The following is a 19167-nucleotide window of genomic DNA, read 5'->3' on the forward strand; positions in this document are numbered from 1 at the left end:
GTATAACAGTCGTACATTTATTACGCAGAGAAGATGGTTGAAGTTAAATAATTTTATATAAAATACTATTTGCAACAACATAATCACAAACAGATTGATTCATTTGGATTCAGTGGAGTAACTAAGATTTTGCTGTGAGAATGATCTGGGGGGATGATGTAAAACGTAAAGTCAGAGTGATATAGAATTAAGCGTGTATAAAGAACCATAAAGTACCGTTTATTTATTTATTTTTTCATAAATTTTTTAGTTTAAATTTTATTCCTACACCCTCTAGAGAGATCTAACACCCGCATCACTCCCGTAAATACGCCACAGATTGGATTATAATTATCTTGTATTTTCGTTTCCACGAAATTAGATGCTTTACCTCGTAAACATCTAAATAATATCAATAATAAATATTTGATATAATAAATATTTGATATAAAAATAATATCCTGACATTTTATACTAGTAACAATCAAAATCGTTGGGTGCTTCTAAGTAGCAAGCTGTTAAAGTAAGCAAACCAACATAAGACGAACTATGCTATTGGTTTATTTAGTTGAGTGCTACTTAGAAGCATCAATTAAATCGTTTCGTTTATCACTATTATGAAAAGATTCCCATATTCATAGACGTAATAAAGAGAATTATATTATAATAATTCAAGTTATTAGCTGTTAAATCTATTGATTAACATGTTAATAAATTAACACTACATTAGCATGCAAATCATTTAACATATAATTTATTTTCATAGCTCATTATTCATTATCTTTTATTTATATTTAATCACTTATTATAATCATTTATTGAATTTATTATTATTTTTTAAACATATTGACAATAATTCAAATTTAATTTTTCTTAGTTTAATACCTGTATTTATTATTACAAATACTTTCTCTTTTTTATTATTAATCAAGAAATATTCTTCGATAAATCATATAAAAGAAAATTTCTATAATATATTCTTATTGTATAAGTAATTAACATCCATTTTCATAAATTATTTATTAAATTTTTACATCCCTTATAATATAAACAGCGTATTTAATATTGGAAACATCACCATTATAATTAATTTCAATTTTACATTTTAATAAATTAATTTCTTGACATTTTATTTTCAAGTTAATAACTTTAAAAGTTATAAAATACATTTCATAAAATGCTTTAAATCCATGCCGACAGATGTCAGTACACTCAAATATGATAATGGAAATGATAGTCTTTAACCTTTAAACAGTATTATATAAAAAAACCAGCACTAGAACACGAAAACGTCTGAATGTCTGGACACAGACAATGTATTTTTATACGTATGGATGCTATTATATTTGTGAGAATAATACATTATAGAGAAAAACCCGAGAGAAGTAACACATAAAAGTATTAATATGAGGAAAACACACGAAGTAAGGCAACTTATAAGCATGCTATTCGTGTATATAAGCGCTTCCTACACATTTATCGTAATTGAACTGTACTCATTCTCACCTACTGAAGATTTTGATTTAAGAAAACAAGAATTCGAAAACGTTCTGCTTCTTTTCTTGTCACAAATTAAACCAGAGGTGCTGAAGAGGCGCAATCTATACGCAGTGGCAGATACATTGACACACACACAAAATAAATAAAATTTATTTGTTTGAACTTCAAAACGTTGTTTTTAAAAAGATTTATGATGGCAAATATGGTTTATCGAACCATCGGCAATACAATTGTCGTGCATGTGATAATAAAAGATAGTTATTAATTATTCAAATATTTTTAATTTTTGAGTTAACCCCCCTTTAAGTATTTCTTGGTATTGTACGTATGGAGTGATATTGCAAGTATTCTCAGTATTCGAGAACTCGAATCTCGAATACTAAGGATTCGGAGAGAGCATTACCCCATCTCCATTTTTTTGTTACCAAATTATATTTAAAATGAAAAGATTTTATATGCAATTAAGATTGAATAGTTTTATGTCATAATAGAATAATTTTTTGAAAATAAAACATTGTACACATAATAACTGTCGAGGTCATTTTTTTTTTCTTTCATATTTGCTGTAAAACGTTACCAGATGTGACGAGAGAGTGTGACATTGGAATTTTGGGTGATTTCAAATTGATGGAAAATTTATATTGTAAATGATTTCATGGAAGATGAACCCTTATTAAATAAATTTTTTTCTGCCTGTGTTAATGTAAAGTAATTAATAAAAGCTAAGTTAAAATTAGAAAGCTTATTTAGCTTAATGCTTTAAAAAATAAACCTTTTTTTTTCAATTTATGTTATCTTCAGATTTAGATAATGTAAAAAATGTATTCCCTCTGTAACGGAGGTTAATTCCCATTACGATAAATAAAGACTTGAATTAAATCGGATATTATTTAAATTTATAAAAATTAAATAAAATTAAGAGCACTTAAAAATTTTAAAAATCAAGAAAACATCTGAATGAATTTATAATTTTTTTTTATATTCTAAAATAAAATAAAATAAAAATATATTATTTTTAAAATTGATATAAATTAAATAAAATTAATTTAAAATACTAGAAATTTAATTTTTTTTTAAAAATTTTCTTATAAATAAATTAAAAAATAATGTTATTTTATATGCGTATTTAAGTTAAATCTGTGAATTTAAAACATTAAAAGTGTATGTTTTTTTATACGTTATTTTTTAATAAAAAATAACGTTAAAATTATGTAGTTTATTTATAAGAAATAAAAGGGTATAAACTCATATTGATATAATCAGAATTTTTAATATTCATCAATCAATACAATCAAAAATATTAATTTTTTTTATTCATTTCACAATAAACTTTTCCCTTCTTCAATTCTTGATTATTATTTTCCTCATAGAATAATAACAAATAACAATAATATTCGATTAAAATATATTTTAAATTTAAAATTATACATAAATTTATATTAATAAAACATTAATTTTTCTCATTTTTTTTAAGAAAAGTTTTCCAGTAAATAATTATAAGAAACGTTTAGTATTCTCGAGAATGCAAAGATAAATATCCTGTAAAATAAAAAATAAATGAAATTACTTATTAATTTTTAAAAATATATTTATTTAATTTATTTTTTTACTTACTTCATACTTACAGTAATTTAAGAAATTCATTTTCTATACGGCCATTCGTGTTCGTTCGAAAGATCTTCTAACATTCTCCAATCCCAAACAGGTCGTGGGCTATAATTTTACATATGGAAAAATAGTTATTAATATAAAGAAAACATAAAAAATGAATTTATATTAAATTTAATAATACGTTTACACGATAAAAACTTTTATATGATATTGGAGAATGATTACAAGTAAAAAAAAATTCATGAAAAAAACTCCAGTTTATGGATAAAAGTAAACGTTTGTTTAAAGATTTTTTATTTAAAAAATAAATAAAATTTTATATTTTTAAAGTTTTTCTAAAGCTTTATAACAACTTATAGATTTAAGATAAAATTTTTTCGTGTTAAAAATTTATAGTTTAGTATGTTGTAACGTTTAAAATAAATAAAAGTTATTGTAAAAATTTAAATAAATGTAAATATTAAACTGAATGTTTGTCGTTTTAAAAATACATTTTTTCTTGTAAAAATCGCTATTATTATTATTATTATTATTATTAGAAATAAAGCCTACTCAATTGTAGGCTGAACGAAGAAAGAGAATGAGATGAGGAAGAGGAGAGGTTTTAATAGGATGCTGAGCAGATAGAGTGGAAGAGAGAGTATAAAAATAAATACAAAATTGGTTAACAAATGTTTACATAGTTGTTATAATTAGTAACAGCTTTAATATAATAATCAAGTGGGGGTAAAAGTTATATAAAAATTTAAAGTTATTCCATTTTGAATATAAAATTTAATTTTCATTGAGGTTAATTTTATAGGAAATATCTAACTTATAAATAATGTTTTTACGATAAAAAGTATGAGTTTTTAACGATAAACCATATTAAAATAAACAAATTCTATATATTTTTATTTAACATACATTTAAAAAACTTTAAAATGTTTATTAAATAATATTTCTATAATTAGTATAGTTTTTAAAAATCAGTTTTAAATAAAACTAATTAAATGTTTAAAAGTATTAATAAAAATCTAAGTAATTGAATAAATTAAATTTGAATTTTAATATAATTTTTAACTAATTTTTAACGTTTAAAACAAGAAAAATAAATAAGAAACAATCAATTTTGAGACGATAATTGACACTTATCAATATTAGACAAATTACATTAGATGTGATCTTTAGAATAAGCAATTAATTAATAAAATATTTTAATTGACAATGATTAATACTTTAGTAAATTAATCTACTTTAATGAGTTTAAATTATAATTATATTACTAAAAACATCAAAATAACAACATGAGGTCATACATAAATTATTCTGTTGACACCAACATCTTTCTATACTCATTTATCATTTATTGTTCCTAAGAATTTCCAACAGATTTTCGTATAAAATAGATAACAGAATCTTATCAACTGAAATTATAATTAATTAATAAAAGTTTTAACCTTATAAACGTATAAAAAATATTTCTTAGTCTCTAAAAATTGTCATAAATCACTTTATGATTTGGAAATATTCATACTTTATTTATTTAATTCCTAAACAAAATAATAATAACTTTCTTTAATAATTTTAAAATGTCAAATAATGTTTTTATTTTTTATTTTTTAAAGTAAATTTTAATCAAGTTCGAATTGGAAAAAATGTGGTTTTAAATAACTTCGAACTCGATCGAATAAAGAATTAATGTAACATTTGTTTTAAAATAACTTCTTGAAAGTTAATAATTCAGAATTTTTGTACTCATTATCGTGTAAAATCATTAAATTTAAGAGGATTGATTGAAAATGCAAAGATATTTGCCTGGAGCAGATGCTGGAGAGAGGAAAGAAGATCAGGATTTTTGCTTCCGGTGACTCGTTAAACAGGAAGAAAACCAATATTTGATCAATAGAAAGATAATTACTAAAATTTTAAATAGAAATATGATATTTATACAATAAAAGTTTTAAAATAAAATGATTTTTTTATTTCCTTCTCTTAAACTTTTGTATAAAGTCGTTACGTAATAATCATTAAATTTATAAAAATTTCGATCAATCAACGATGAAAATTTTCATATGTCATAAACAGAATTTACAAAAATCTGTATAAATTACTAAAAAGAATTAAAAATAGAACTTATTTTTTATGTTGATTTATAAAGAGAAGTAAGCCTAAGTTTGTTGAAATATCAAGAGTGATTTTTTTCCCAGTTAAAATTTCTTATATTAAACAAAATTACTTGTATATTATTAAATAATATCATATATTTTTTCAGTGAAATATAATCTTCCAAGTAATAAATATAGTAGAAGAAAAAATCAAGGATAAACAAGACGAAATTTAATTTAATCAGGGGATGCTATACTTCCATAAGATAAAGTAAGGGCCATTTATAGAAATAGTTCTTTTGGGATATTAGCGGTTCCTCCTCAATTTTGATAGAAAACATCAACAGCAAACCAATCATCCCAAAGTTATCATCTTTTTTTTTCTATTGAAACGTATCATCGACAGCATCCAAAGCATCAGTAAACCATCCTCTTTCGTGTTATTGAATCATCTATACTTATCGTAGAAACACAAATAAATTTTGTTTATAAAATTTATATATTATCAGAAAAATTTGTTTTTAGAAACAAGGAAAACAATTTTCTCTTAATGAAAGTATTTTCGTTTCAGCTAATGCTTTTCGATAATTGATACGAGGGTGGATTGAATGAGCGGATGAATTAAACGTTTGTGATTTGGCGATTTCTAAACGCTAAATGAGTGTTAATATGTATGAATGTTTAATTAAGAGACTACTAACGTCGCCCTGATAATGATTTTTACACTAATAACATGTTGTATAATGGATAAGAACTTTTGTGATTTAAAAATAATTGTTCGGTCTGTGTATTATATTTAAACACGCCAATAGATAAAAATATAAATGTAATAAATCAACTGAATTTTGAATATCTTTTCCTTATTCAAAATAATTTATATTTTTTAATTTCTAACGGATTATTGTAAATTTAATAATCTTATAACTCGCTTTTATTAAAATTTTTTATAAGTAATTTTGTCATATTTTTATAAATTTATGAATAATTTTTGCTCCTATAATCCTATAATCTTATAAATTTTCTTTTCTATAAACCCATTTTTCTTTTTTTAAAGTTATAATCTCATTCTACATTTTAATAACCAATTTTTATAAGCTCGTAACTTTATTTTTTTAAATAATAAATATATTTTTTTAACATTTTGTATAAACAATTGTATTTTTAACATAGAAATTTTGTTTGTATCGTTAATCATCTACCAGTAAACATTGATATTTCCAATTTTCTTTGTGTATTTTTTTATATTTGCACAAAAAACAAATTAAATTAAAATTATTAAAGGAAATGCAAACAAGAATAAATGTAAATGTTTAATATTTTCATAAAAATGTCGGTAATTTCTTTCCAATCATCAATTAATTTTAGCATTTCCACGACATGAATCGTTAAAAAATTAATATTAAAAATGCTATAAAACGTTATAAATATTAATAAAATAAATTTAATCTAAAAACTTTTTTTATAAATAAATAAAACAGAAAATAAATACTTTAAATTTTTCTAATGTAATTTATAAAATAATTTTCATATCATAGGCCTATTATTATTATTATTATTTTATAATTTAAATAATTAAAATGTTATACATTTTGTATATAATATTTAAAAGTTGGCCGGAAAAACAATTTTTATAATATTTTATTTAAAAAAACCCCTTAAAAATTAAAAAAAATAAGGATTAAAAGTAAAAAAGTTCTAAATATTTAATTTTTAATAAACTGTTTCAAGATTCTTTTAACTTCTAAAGAACTTATAAAAGTTAAATTTAAAAATTAATATTTTATTTAAAAAATTTTTTTAGATAATCTAAGGACTAAGTTTTCTTTTATCTTTAAATTTATATGAAGCAACTCAAGAAAAATAAATACTTTATTCTTTTTCTTTTGTACATTAAATAAAGAATTTATAAACGAACATAATTTAATTTATAATTAAATTATTTAATTTTAATTTTATTATTTTAATACTAAAGATTATTTGCAATAATTCTATATAGTTTTAACTGAAAAATACATTTGTTACACGTTTAACTATGTTAAATTCGCGTTACGTAGTGTAACTTACAATGTTATAGTTGTTAAATTACTTTAGCTAATTGTAATACGTTATAAGAGGAGTGAACTTGTTATTACTGTATAATGCAGTTATGTTTAATTAATTTAAATTTTTAACAGGAATTTTAAAAAAATCGAAAATTTAGCCCAGAAAATATGAAAGGAACAAATTACTTTTGTGAAAAAATTATGTGAAAATCACAATAAAAATGTTTTAATCAAAGCTTTTATTTAAAAAAAAGCTTGGGATTGAAGGGATTAATACGTTGAGTTAATTCTAGACGTTTGCTTAAAGAGTAAAAAGTATATATTTTTGACAAAATAATTATAATTATAATTATATCTCTTTATCAATATTATTTATAAAAATGTTGGGAACTATATCCAAATATATAAGCATTATATTTAACCAAGAATATCTACAATTATCTAAAAAAGTAGGATGAATTTTTAAAAAATCTATTTGATACTTGATGTATTCTTATCATTTATTCTGTATAAAACAATGCTTAGAAGTAAAAGCTGTAAAGAAAAGGTTTTCTTTTGTATTTTATACATATTATATATAGAGGACAAGGGACAGTAAATAGAAAGTCTTCAAAGATTTTTTAAAAAATACTAGAAAAAATGATATTAGAAGCGAAACTAGCAACATAGAGTTATATCTAGAAGCTATCCTGCTCTAGAAAGAAAATATTTGTTTTATTAAAACAATTACAGTCATTATTGTCATTACCTCAGCGATATTAAATTTCAAAACACGTATCAAAATATATCGACAATAATATCTTAAATTATGCAATTTTTAAAGATTTTTAATGAAATCTTGAATATAAAAAATTTACATGAAATAATTTTAATTTGAAAGACGTCAAAAATCTGATATCTTAAACTGTTAATTTGCTTTAAAACTAAGAAAATTACACACTATTTTTAATTATAAATATCTTTTGAACCGTAAAACGTATATAAAATGTTACTATAAAGAATAATTTTCCTCCTTAACTTTTAAAAACATATCCTTATAAATGCATAAAAGTCTTCGTGTAATTTGTGTTATACAAAATTATAATTAACATAATTAAAATTTATTTAAAAAGTAAATAAAAATACATTTTAAAGATATAAAGATTTTATTAATTAAATTTAATTATCTCCATTAATAATTAAATACCGTAGAATATCATACAATTATATGTTTTTCCAAAGAGTTTAATCAATGGAAGTGATGCGGGAGATGCGGATTATTAGAGGCAGTGGATGTTTGTTGCAGGTTGATGCTTGTTAATTAGTAGAAATGAAGTAGAAAGTTCCAAATAAAGGCAGCTTGAAACAAACTTACTTTTCAATTAATTGAGAACATTTATTCTGTATAAAATAGGTCATCATATATATTTCAAGGATGATGTAATTCGTTCATGAAATAATTTAAAATATTTAATTAATTTTAATAATATAAAAATTTTTCCTAAATATAAAAACTTATATAAAGTTTTATGAGATTTTTAAAAGCTTTTTTTTGTATACAGTATTTACTGAATTTTTGATGCATATTTTATTTACCTAGAAGTGAAATGACGTGTCCGAATTTTGTAAACATTTCGTCTTTAAAAATTAACAAAGCTGTACATTTTAAATATATTTCACCCGGTTCTTTAATTTTTATGGTACAATGCTTAAAGGTCTAACTTTTTATAAATAAAAAAAAATATAATATAAAAAAACAAAGTTAAGAATTAAAAATTCATTATAAAAAGTTTTTACTGTTTTGTTTTTATAAGTTAATGAAAATTTTTAATACGCTCGACGTGACGTTTAATATAATTTCTTTTCTATATTTCAATTTTTAATAACATACTTTTAGTATTTTTATTGATAAATTAACCGAAAATTCGAAAGAAAATTTTAAAAAATAATTTCGTTTTAAATGTTATTTATTAGATTGAAAACAGAAAAATTCATTAATTTAATATTCAACTACTGAACTACTCCATGACTGTTAAGATTTTTGTGAGTTTTTCGATTCGCACAGATTAAACTCGTGTTATTAAAGTTTTTCTTTCTATTTTTTTTAATAAAATCTTATTACGATTTTTTTAGTTAACAGCTCTCCTTCAAATATCAAGAGGGCCCAAATAGCTTAAATTAATCTTTTAGCTTATTTTGCACGATTTATCTCCTACTAAAATTTGCATCTCCTAAGATTTTCGCTTTCTAAAGTTACTAAAATTTAAAATTTTTAAATCAATTTTTAAAAAGAAATTATTTGTAAATGATTTAAATGATAACATATTTTAGTTTTATACAGTTTTAATAAGAACATTTTTAAAAACCTCGGAGAAAATCCAGCAAAACTTCACCTAAAGAAATCAATGGCTACATGTTTCTTATCAACAAGAAAGGAAATTACTTGTACAAATCCTTAAACTCATTCATATATAATGTTGTTCTGGTGACAATTTGCTACTGACAAAAGAACTACATTTAACAATTCTCTTTAGAAAATAATCTCGTTATTCATTGATGATCATCTCAACGAGTACTTTTCTTCATCTAACGAATCTTTCTTCAATTCCAAATAACAACTTCCTTTAAAGATTTTATGATTGTAATAATTATTAAACATACTAAATTATTAATGGTAAACTTTAATCGTTTAAAAACAAATTAAAGAATTTAATTGAAATAAGATTTAAACAGAATTAAATTTATAATTTTACAACAAATTTCCTGATATCTTCAATGGGATTCTTCTTACTTAAAGAAGATCCATCAATGTCGAAATGTCTCTTAAAGCTAACATTTTAATACGTTAGATTGTTTACTATCGATTATTGTTGCTTTATTCTGAAAATTCAGAAAAGGTTCTAAGTTTTGTCATCTTTGATGAGTTATATTTTGTCATATATTGTCGCGAGTGACATTGATTTAAGTGTAATTCAGCAATACGCAGACATGCGAAGAATTTCTTGTTATTTTCGGCTTTATTATGATTATTTGCGTATTTTATTATTATAAATATATTAAAAAAATAAAATGATTATTTTTATATACTTTTAAATCCTTACTTTTTTAGATTTTTATTGATAAAAAGTAAGCGGTATGTCAAGAAATCCGTTGAGTTTGTATCCGATAAAGTACGATCGATCGATATACAAAGTTTAGGAATAAATGGAAGAAATGGTATTTTCGTTTATCGAGCATTTCCCTGATATTATAAGATGATAAACTGCAACTTTATCATATTTTCTGATCGATTTTTTAAATATAGAATGACTTTTAAAATTATAAATTTATGTAGAATTAGCATACATAACGATCTTTTTTTATCCAAAAGTCCAGATATTTGCAAGAAGTTTTAATACTTAGAAAACTTTATTTAACGATAACCACGAGTTTCTTAATAAAAAAAATATATTTCTACAGCATTAAAATTTGTGAGATTAATAAATTAAATGGCTTTTATTCTAATGGTCTTACCCTGATGATGAACTGTTGCAGATTATCGTTAATTTGATAATTGTTAATTACAGTTAGTTGTAAATTAATAATTTATAATTTAATTAGATTAAATGGTTAATTAATTTTATTCTAACAAACAATTTTTTTCTAACTGTATAATGTTTTTTTCTCAATTTATATCTATAAAGAGATGTAATGAAGCGAGAAAACGTTCCGCAAATAACTAAATTAGGAATCATAAATTAAAAATGTATATTTTAATGTTTATAATTATCACAATATCTATTTATTTTAATATAAAATAAAAAACATTTGCTCATTTTATTCATTTTTTGCAATATTTTTAAGTGAATGTGAGGTTTTTTCCCCCTAATGGAAACCTCTCAAAAATAATTAAGTTTATTTATTTCGAAGATATTTTAAAGGTTAATAAACTTATAAACTTATTAAACAAGTATAACAATTAAGTTTTAAAGGTTTCAAATTATTTATAAAAAAATTATATTAAAAATTGTGAAACGAATTACAAAATTCTGCTGAAATTTGACCGAATTTCAATTTAATAACTAAAATTTCAATTAAATTTCGTCTGAATGGAGACAATTTCAGTTAATTACTTAAGTTTAAACATTAATTTTACGACTATTTTAACCAGGAAAGAACGATTACACGCGAATGTACCATAGAAAAATATATTAAATAACTGCTTTATATTATCAATTTTTAATTATTATAATATATAATTTATAAAAAAAAGTATTAAGCGAAAAATACTTAAAACTTACTTCTCATACGAACGTTTGGAAAAAATTTCGTAGCCACATCTACAGCCTCCTATCTTTCCAGTGTGGCCAGTTTTCTTGCACAACGTGTCACAATTTAAAGTTTTGGCAAAGAATAGGTCCATACTGACCGAAGCCAAAATAATAAATACGAGATAAAAACTCGATATTTTTGTGTTCATGCCTGAAGCCGTTTATCAATAGCTTGTGAACATTAGCAACAGTTTGCGCTTTATATATATAAGGGAAAAAGTTACGATCGCAACAAAGTGTGAATTGCACGATGACGTCGATGAGTTGAGCCAATAAGAAAGCTCGTTTGATATACGTGGGAGTGACTGTTACCATTTTATTCACTGTTTACCTTTACTATTCTAGACATTATTCGGGATAATGCAGTGAGAAGAAAGAGGATTTGTGGAAATTTATACTTAAAAACTATTTAATATTTAAAATTGTTAAAAAAAAATTAACTATTTTTATAATCTAACTTGCCGTTTAAAGTTGATGGTGTCGTCTGTAGAACGAAGCGTGCAACAACTCTCTACCTTCTTTTCTGTGCAAGTGCAACGCTTACTCATTTGGTTGCTTTGGGTTAAATTATGTAAATTGTATTAAAAACATCATTAAAATTTTCCTTTATTTCAATTAAATGAACTTGAAAAAACAAAAGAACTTACTTGTTTGATAATGAATATTTTACTTTAGGTAGAATATCTATTTGTGGACAACAAAGTGGATCTTGCGGTCTACGAAAGCAATTGCAGTATAAATCAAAGTCTTCGCTTTAAAAATAAAAAGAAAAATGGAGCTATTTAATTAAATACGTCTTGTCTGAAACTAATTTAGTTACTAAATTAAAGAAAGAAGCAAATTTTAAGAAGATTATAGCATCTTAAAATATCGAAAGTAAAACGATTTGAATTGAAAATATTAGCTTTTGATCTAAAGAACCTCATGAAAATTAATGAAATTTCTTACATTTATAACCCTTTTTTAAGCTTTATATTTAAACATATTTAAATATTAAAATGAGAATAAATTAATTAATTTTTAATTATAATACAGTAAATTTTTTGCATATATTTATAGTTCTAGATTTTATAAAAAATATTGAAAAAAATATAAAATAATATATAAAAATTTTAATTATTTAAACCTTTATCTCATTTTGAAGTTAAAATTTATAAGTTATTTTCTAGAAATATATTGAAATAAAACCCAATTTTACAACTTTGAATATTATGATGTTTAATAATAGATTTATATATAAAAATCTCACCGAGAAGCTCTTTTATGAAATGCCATATAAGAACAGTAACAACCACCAACTTTTCCTAAATTACCCATTACTTTGCATACTGTTTTACAATCAGTTTTGATCTGAGATTCAACTTGATGCTGAAGGAAGAAGAGCGAGAAAAGTATCAGCATCTGTTGAAAGGACTCCATGATACGGATGAGAAGAGATGATCTGATAAGAATTCGACTCCATATTTATAGTATTTTTGCAAAGCAATTGCAAGTGATTTGTCAATTAGCTTGTGTAGCAATTCCTTCTCTAAATAGGATTTATATTCTTTGGAATTTATCCCAAGAAAATAAAATATCATTTAACAACAAATAAGATTTTATTTTATAGTCGTAATGAATTTCGTTTTGTCTTATATATTTATACTTATTTACTATTTTTCATTAAAATTTTATTTTAAATTAATAAAGATTCAGGATGTCATACATCAACTTTCATATAAAGTTATGTTATACAGCATTAACAAAATCTCTTAAATTATTATATTTTTCTCCTAAATATATTTAAATCAAATTAATAGAATGACAAAAAGTAAATACTCTTTGATGTAGAAGAAAGAGAAATCGAGAAAGAGCAGAGAGAAGATGGAGAAAGCAGAGTAAGTTAAGTTTGAGAAAATAGAATTAAAATGGACCTAATCCCATATTTTATTATTTACATGACTAAATTTTAATTGAATTTATGTATTTTAAAAATGTTACTCATATTTAAGGTTGGTTATAAAATATCTAAAAATAAATATTTTATAAAAACTCATAAAATCTAAAAAACAATAAAAATATGAAAAAAATATTATTATAAGTAAGTTCAGATTGATTAAAATTATTAAAAATAAAGATTTTAAGACATTTTTTCAATCTGTTGTTAATTATAAACAACTATTTAATCAAAAATAAAACATAATTTTAAGCTACTCTCTATACTATGTACGTTTTTTTTTAATTTTCAGCTATAATTTGATTATTTTTCATCGTTTATTACTCTTTAAATAATGTATTGATGTTATTAAATTTCTTTGTAAGTTTCGTTGTAAATTAAATATAAGTTTTAGGATTTTTTAAAAATTTAAACGTAAACTATTTTAGCCTTTAAAACCCTTTCAAAAAATAAATTTAACTTTAATATTTGTTTAATTTTTCAATTAATGAATAAAATGTATACATTTTTTTTATTTTGAAGTTTCTTTTATCTATTATTCTATGATTTTAAATTTAGAATCTATTTATATATTTATTTTTTTATGTATTTAATATAATTGAATCAAAAATAATTTTATTAATCAATAAAAGTTGCGATTTAGAAGTAATTGAAATGATTAATATTAATTAACTTAAAAAATATAGGTAATTTGAAGACAAAAAAAATCATTTATAATAATTTTAGTATATCCTTCTCATACTTCAGGAATACGAAAGAAATTGCCTTTCTTATAGGCTCTTCCCTTTCTAAATCAATTTAAAGTTGCTCTCGGCAGTTCATCTAATACCAGGTTCCTGTAAAAATTGTAAACACTAAAAAATCAGGACGAAAAATTACTTAAAACTTTAAGAACAAAAGGTAATTTGAAGACAAAGACAGAAATAATTTGGACTCCAAAGACTCAAAATTATTTTTCCTCTCCTCTTCAAATCATGTTTTAAAGTGAGTTTTCGTGCTAAATTATGATATTTTATAATTTAAATATTTATAATTTTTATACTTTATTGGTTAATTAAATATGTGAAGCCTTAAAATTGATCCATAAAATATTATTTTGTGTAATTAAGAGTGCAATATTTTATAAATGTTTATTTCAAAATTTAAATAAACGTTCCTGAAATTCTATTTATAATAATTTTATTTTAATAATAAAATATATATATATATATATTTAATATTCAATTTTTATTTTGGGTATTTGAATTTAATATTTTTAAAAAAATATAAAAATATTTTAATTAATTTGTAAATATTTTTATTTACATAAAACACAAAATAATTTTTTTTTACAGTTTTGCAGAATTAAAATATAAAGATATGGATTTCAAATCCAACATATTTTTGAAAAATTAAATTCTTTGAAAGTATTATAAAATTTTATTAGAATTTATAAATTGCTTTATTAAAAACTTAAGACTTTATTTATTGTGAAATTAAAAAAAAAAAAGAAATTATTTCTAAAATGCATATTTATAAAATAAAATCTTAAAATTAATTCAATTTTTCCATAAAACTTTCTAAATTTATAATAAAATTATATTAAACAACAAATTGATTACATCATTCTGTGAATTACAATTCAAGTAAAGTATTTAAAATATTTTTATAAATTTGTTTTTATAATATATATTATAATATTACAATTTCCAACAAAATTTTACAACAACGTTTATTACACAGCATATTTAAAGAACGCAAAAAGAGAAATAACCTGGTCAAATTATATCATAATGTACAGTACCTTTTAAGTAATATTTATAAATAATTAATATTTTGTTAAAAATATAAAAAAAGTTCAATAGTCGAATAATCTTTTACGTGCTTTTATGAAATTTATTGTACATTCAATCGATATTTTTATATATATATACAGACACTCGTTTAATATAATACATCTAAAGAACTCGGAATTATAACTTTAACATTAGAAATACTTATTCTGAACAACTTCTCATTCACTATTGAATCACTTGAATGTATGTTTCGAGGCATTCCAACAAAATTATTATTATTATTATTATTATTATTTTTTTGTAGCTGAATAATAACGTGGTTTGTTGTAATAAAAGCAAATAACAAAATAAAAATAAAATTATTATTATTTTACTTGAAAAGAATAAATTACACGTTCAACGTCCTGATTTTAATTTATTTTTTATGTGTATTTTCTGATTTAATTTACTTTAAATATATTTTCTATACTGGCGAAGAATGTAATGGAGAAAATTAATATAATTTTGAAAGAATTATGTTAATAAACGCTATAAATTTGAATCATTACTTTATTTGGTAAATAATATTGTTTATTTAGTGTAAATGATTTCTCCGGCGTTTAATGCTGTTAATGTTGAATTAAAGACATTATAAATGTTAAAAGGATTAATGCAATTATAATTATATAATAAAATTGTAAAAGCATATTTTTAGAAAATATACAAAATTATATAATAATTAAAGTAGTTATAATATAATTTTCTTGAAATTTTAAAGTACTGTAATAAATAAGTTATAAAATAAAATATTTTATTTTATAAGTGTCACAAGATATTCGTAGGATAGCAACTGTAAAAAAACATAAGAGAATAATTAAAATAGATGGATAATCGACTATTTACATCTATTAACATTTATTTAAGTAATTAAAAGTATAAAGAAGAAATCTGTATTCAATTCGCTTAATTTTCTTATTATCTTTTAACATTTTAAAATTTATGTAAAAATTCAAAAACTACTTTTATAATCAATCAATCAATCAATTCTTTATTATACTAAGAAAAAATCCTTGTTACAGGGGATTATTTAAACATGAAAAAAACTCGAATATCTAATTGTACATCATATGGTAGATTTTTTATTACACATAAATTGAATTAAAAGGATAAGTATAATTATACATATAAGAAGTTATTGAAAAACTACTTTTATAATTTAGCATTTGTTAAAATAAATGGTTATTTTATTTACGTTTACATAATCTAATGATCATATTAAGATATCTAAATACTTAATCAACATGATTATTCCAAAATACTGATACTGCAAACAAAAATTGATATATTAAATAATTAAAATTTTTGCAAACAAAATGATTCGTGTTAAGCATGAAAACTAGCAATATATATTAATTAATTTATGGAAAATCGAATATTAAATTAGTATGAAATGAAATTCTACTTATGAATCTTAACATGTAATATTTATTAAAATATTTTTTAGTAATAAAAGACTTCGAAATATAAATTTTATACCCTATAAAATGAGTATAAAGATTCCATTATTTGAAAGTGTAAAATGTTTTAAAAAATGGTTTTAAATAATTATTTAATCGCTATATTATTATACAATAATAGAACGATCAACGAATTAAAATTTGTAATGATTAGACTATAAATGTCAGTTTAATTTTACAATTTATAAATATTCAGAATATTTTATTTCGAAAGTTGTAGATTCAATAATAATAACTCGAGTAGAAATTATCTAATCAAGGCAATTGCAATGGCAATTTGCTTAATGTTTCGACTACAATGTGATGTATCTTAACTTTTAAACACACATTTTAATACATTTACTTTCTCATTTTAATCATATTTCATGATTGCGTCTGTGAGTATATTTTACTTGATGATAGAAATATAAAAATGTGAATACATCATACCCGCAAACATACCAAAAAGTATATAAATAAACATACACAAAACACATTCAGGCACTCAAACACACTGCATACAAATTGTCTGCTTGTATATTAACTTTGTTATTAAAAATATTTCGTATATATTAAATACTAGCAGATGAGCATTGTTTGGGAAAAAAAACAACAACAAACATTAAGATTATTAGATTCTTTCATACTTATAACCCTTCTACTATATTACATTATAATACTTGATTTATTATAACTACGAATGTTATTCTTACATAAGGGTTTAAAACACCAAGTGCCTAATGTCACGCATTTTAAAAATTCTGTAAATTGTGTACAGTAGAGGAATAAAGAATTTTTAAAATGTGTTAGATTGGTCACTCGGTATGATAAACCGATACGTAAGATAACCTTTAAAGTTATATAAATCAAATACTATAATATAATAAATATTGAAACGAAAACTATATAAAGAGTTTGGTAATTTCAGTCTACCATTGTCACGTTTTTCGTGATATTCGAACGGTACGAAATGGCACAATTTCATTTGTCAAGTAGACACTAATTAAAAATATGATACCTTAAATTTTTTCTAATGTTACCTATAAGAAACTTCCATTTACAGCCGAATATCAAATGGTCATCTGACATTTGATAACTTTTAATAAATGAACGTAAATTTAAAGTCAATTTTCAATAAATATCTAAAATAAAATCGAGAAAAAGTCATAAAATATTTTAATGAACTAATACAGCATAGAAGAGTTAAAAATTGCAATATCCCTGTAAAGACAAAGCGGAAAAAAAGGAAAATTTTCCTGAGATTATTTTTTTTATTTGTATTTAAAAAAAATCGCACATTTTATACAAAATATAATTTTATTTTAGAATTCTCTTAGATTTTACTGAAAGTCAGTTGATGGAGAAAGTTGGAAACTTGTTATATTTAGTATTTAAAATTATTAAATTTAATAAAAATAAAAATAAAATTTATTTACTGTTTACTTCAACATTTTTTAAAAATCATTTTATTAAAAATTATTAAAAATGCTAAAAAATTATTTTACATTAATACCTTGGATCTTGAAATAACTTTATCATGTTTTAAATGATTTGATTTTTAAAATTATAATTAAGAATATTTTTTTATACATTTACACTTTTTAAATATAATTTTTTAAATTAATTTATTTTTCGTTGTAGGTATTTTCAGTTTAAATGTTAATTTTGTTATCATTAAAACGTAATTTTTCAAATGGATTTTATTTTTAATAGATAAAAATCTTAAAAAGTTTTATTACTGATTAAAATTTATATGTAATTTGATATTAACGAAATTGTTAAAATGATTAAATCTGCACTTTGAATACGGGGAAAAATTACATAAAATTACATTAAAAAATTAAAAAGTTTAAAAAAATAAAAATCGCGGCTCAATTTAAAAGAAAATTTTAATTAATTATTAAAAATTTATTTTAAAAATATTAAATCTTTGTTCTATTATATTTTTTATATTTTATAATTCATTATTTAAAACAAATACAGTACGATAAAACCTGCCTAAACGGAAAAAATTCGGTGCCGTGCGGTTTTATTTTATACAGGTTTGGATGTAACAAGATAAAGTTATAGATAAACTACAATTTTTTATTCTATTTTACAATAATTAAAAAATATTTAATTACATAGCAATTGAATGTCAAATATAAAGTACTGTCTATTTCGTGTATTTAAAAAGCTAATAAAAATATTAATAGAAAAATGATTATTAATATCTCCTTAATCTTATCAATTAATTTTTTACAGTTGGTTATCTATAATTTTTATATAGGGGTACGTGGGGGCACGACAGGGTTAGTGAGGCAAAATGGGACCTCACTAACCCTGTGCCTTCAGTACGTTTAATAAGTAACTTAGTAATAAATATTGTAACTAAATCTACACACCAGAAGAAGTAGATAACTGTAAAATTGCTGTTGTTGTCAGTGACTTTGAAGGCAAAAATTACATGTTGATGTAATTTGTTACATTTTCA

General features: G+C 21.7%; 2 long non-coding RNA genes across 3 annotated transcripts; both read right to left on the reverse strand.

The window, feature by feature from the left end:
* Window positions 1-2729: 2729 nt before the first annotated feature.
* Window positions 2730-11689, reverse strand: LOC136983321 (uncharacterized). Of its 2 annotated transcripts, none has more exons than XR_010882024.1 (3): window positions 11479-11689; window positions 3105-3192; window positions 2730-3018 (listed from the first exon to the last, which is right to left on the reverse strand). It is a non-coding gene; the product is annotated as an uncharacterized lncRNA (long non-coding RNA). The 2 variants fall into 2 exon arrangements; XR_010882025.1 differs by having other exon boundaries at window positions 3094-3192.
* Window positions 11690-11970: 281 nt separating this feature from the next.
* On the reverse strand, window positions 11971-12928 carry LOC136983341 (uncharacterized). The gene is made up of 3 exons (XR_010882031.1): window positions 12758-12928; window positions 12156-12260; window positions 11971-12063 (listed from the first exon to the last, which is right to left on the reverse strand). It is a non-coding gene; the product is annotated as an uncharacterized lncRNA (long non-coding RNA).
* Between the last annotated feature and the right edge of the window lie 6239 nt (window positions 12929-19167).

Source organism: Centruroides vittatus, unplaced genomic scaffold (genome assembly GCF_030686945.1).
Source record: "Centruroides vittatus isolate TY-2023 unplaced genomic scaffold, ASM3068694v2 contig_880, whole genome shotgun sequence".
In the NCBI taxonomy this organism is placed as follows: domain Eukaryota; kingdom Metazoa; phylum Arthropoda; class Arachnida; order Scorpiones; family Buthidae; genus Centruroides; species Centruroides vittatus.